Here is a 2,500-nt window from a genome sequence, read left to right on the forward strand (position 1 = left end):
GGGAGACCGCCTGGGAATACCAGGTGCTGTAAGCATTTTGTCCACGAGGGTGTGCCCCTGCACTATTTCATCAGCAACACTGCCTTGTAGTAAGCATTTAATGATGAATTGACTAAATGCAGCTTCCTGCCTTTTTAATAGGATCAAATTTCCTTGTGTTTTCAATTAGCATCTGCCTTGTATTTATAAGACAAACAAGAATATTGTTGCTGAATGCAGCTTGTGTGTGCTTTGTGCTCCTTTGCCCTGTTCAAATGATGAAAGGAAATAAAGTTTGTATTTTATCCAACTACCTGTGCTAAAAAGTGATGGGAACAGTGTTTGTAATTTCTTCTACTTTTTCAGTGACACAAAGTTCAAGCTGCTTATCTAATTGGTGAAAATGCAATGTCTGTTTATCACACTCACTTTGACTATATATGTTGTAGCAAGAGATTGTTTCTCGCTTACGGCCATACCAGCCTGAGTACCCCCGATCTCGTCTGATCTCGGAAGCTAAGCAGGGTCGGGCCTGGTTAGTACTTGGATGGGAGACCGCCTGGGAATACCAGGTGCTGTAAGCATTTTGTCCACGAGGGTGTGCTCTTGCACTATTTCATCAGCAACACTGCCTTGTATTAAGCATTTAATGATGAATTGACTAAATGTCTGTTTTATCAGACTCACTTTGACTATATATGTTGTAGCAAGAGATTGTTTCTCGCTTACGGCCATACCAGCCTGGGTACGCCCGATCTCGTCTGATCTCGGAAGCTAAGCAGGGTCGGGCCTGGTTAGTACTTGGATGGGAGACCGCCTGGGAATACCAGGTGCTGTAAGCATTTTGTCCACGAGGGTGTGCTCTTGCACTATTTCATCAGCAACACTGCCTTGTATTAAGCATTTAATGATGAATTGACTAAATGTCTGTTTTATCAGATTCACTTTGACTATATATGTTGTAGCAAGAGATTGTTTCTCGCTTACGGCCATACCAGCCTGGGTACGCCCGATCTCGTCTGATCTTGGAAGCTAAGCAGGGTCGGGCCTGGTTAGTACTTGGATGGGAGACCGCCTGGGAATACCAGGTGCTGTAAGCATTTTGTCCACGAGGGTGTGCCCCTGCACTATTTCATCAGCAACACTGCCTTGTAGTAAGCATTTAATGATGAATTGACTAAATGCAGCTTCCTGCCTTTTTAATAGGATCAAATTTCCTTGTGTTTTCAATTAGCATCTGCCTTGTATTTATAAGACAAACAAGAATATTGTTGCTGAATGCAGCTTGTGTGTGCTTTGTGCTCCTTTGCCCTGTTCAAATGATGAAAGGAAATGAAGTTTGTATTTTATCCAACTACCTGTGCTAAAAAGTGATGGGAACAGTGTTTGTAATTTCTTCTACTTTTTCAGTGACACAAAGTTCAAGCTGCTTATCTAATTGGTGAAAATGCAATGTCTGTTTATCACACTCACTTTGACTATATATGTTGTAGCAAGAGATTGTTTCTCGCTTACGGCCATACCAGCCTGAGTACCCCCGATCTCGTCTGATCTCGGAAGCTAAGCAGGGTCGGGCCTGGTTAGTACTTGGATGGGAGACCGCCTGGGAATACCAGGTGCTGTAAGCATTTTGTCCACGAGGGTGTGCTCTTGCACTATTTCATCAGCAACACTGCCTTGTATTAAGCATTTAATGATGAATTGACTAAATGTCTGTTTTATCAGACTCACTTGGACTATATATGTTGTAGCAAGAGATTGTTTCTCGCTTACGGCCATACCAGCCTGGGTACGCCCGATCTCGTCTGATCTCGGAAGCTAAGCAGGGTCGGGCCTGGTTAGTACTTGGATGGGAGACCGCCTGGGAATACCAGGTGCTGTAAGCATTTTGTCCACGAGGGTGTGCTCTTGCACTATTTCATCAGCAACACTGCCTTGTATTAAGCATTTAATGATGAATTGACTAAATGTCTGTTTTATCAGATTCACTTTGACTATATATGTTGTAGCAAGAGATTGTTTCTCGCTTACGGCCATACCAGCCTGGGTACGCCCGATCTCGTCTGATCTTGGAAGCTAAGCAGGGTCGGGCCTGGTTAGTACTTGGATGGGAGACCGCCTGGGAATACCAGGTGCTGTAAGCATTTTGTCCACGAGGGTGTGCCCCTGCACTATTTCATCAGCAACACTGCCTTGTAGTAAGCATTTAATGATGAATTGACTAAATGCAGCTTCCTGCCTTTTTAATAGGATCAAATTTCCTTGTGTTTTCAATTAGCATCTGCCTTGTATTTATAAGACAAACAAGAATATTGTTGCTGAATGCAGCTTGTGTGTGCTTTGTGCTCCTTTGCCCTGTTCAAATGATGAAAGGAAATAAAGTTTGTATTTTATCCAACTACCTGTGCTAAAAAGTGATGGGAACAGTGTTTGTAATTTCTTCTACTTTTTCAGTGACACAAAGTTCAAGCTGCTTATCTAATTGGTGAAAATGCAATGTCTGTTTATCACACTCACTTTG

The 2,500-nt window shown here is 42.8% G+C and overlaps 7 non-coding genes across 7 annotated transcripts in view; all 7 read left to right on the forward strand.

The window, feature by feature from the left end:
- The window catches only part of LOC145872623 (5S ribosomal RNA), a 119-nt gene extending 84 nt beyond the window's left edge, over positions 1-35 (forward strand). The window contains exon 1 of the ribosomal RNA XR_014388255.1: positions 1-35. This exon is cut by the window's left edge and continues 84 nt beyond it. This is a non-coding gene — a ribosomal RNA (5S ribosomal RNA).
- Positions 36-444: 409 nt separating this feature from the next.
- LOC145874804 (5S ribosomal RNA) lies at positions 445-563 on the forward strand. The gene has a single exon (XR_014390440.1). It is a non-coding gene; the product is annotated as a 5S ribosomal RNA (ribosomal RNA).
- Positions 564-702: 139 nt separating this feature from the next.
- Positions 703-821, forward strand: LOC145872624 (5S ribosomal RNA). The gene has a single exon (XR_014388256.1). It is a non-coding gene; the product is annotated as a 5S ribosomal RNA (ribosomal RNA).
- A 139-nt stretch (positions 822-960) lies between these two features.
- Positions 961-1,079, forward strand: LOC145867810 (5S ribosomal RNA). Its single transcript, XR_014383803.1, has one exon. It is a non-coding gene; the product is annotated as a 5S ribosomal RNA (ribosomal RNA).
- Positions 1,080-1,488: 409 nt separating this feature from the next.
- On the forward strand, positions 1,489-1,607 carry LOC145874805 (5S ribosomal RNA). The gene has a single exon (XR_014390441.1). It is a non-coding gene; the product is annotated as a 5S ribosomal RNA (ribosomal RNA).
- A 139-nt stretch (positions 1,608-1,746) lies between these two features.
- LOC145872625 (5S ribosomal RNA) lies at positions 1,747-1,865 on the forward strand. Its single transcript, XR_014388257.1, has one exon. It is a non-coding gene; the product is annotated as a 5S ribosomal RNA (ribosomal RNA).
- A 139-nt stretch (positions 1,866-2,004) lies between these two features.
- Positions 2,005-2,123, forward strand: LOC145867811 (5S ribosomal RNA). Its single transcript, XR_014383804.1, has one exon. It is a non-coding gene; the product is annotated as a 5S ribosomal RNA (ribosomal RNA).
- Positions 2,124-2,500: the final 377 nt, after the last annotated feature.

Source organism: Salmo salar, unplaced genomic scaffold (genome assembly GCF_965601325.2).
Source record: "Salmo salar unplaced genomic scaffold, fSalSal1 ptg000293l, whole genome shotgun sequence".
Classification (NCBI taxonomy): Eukaryota; Metazoa; Chordata; class Actinopteri; order Salmoniformes; family Salmonidae; genus Salmo; species Salmo salar.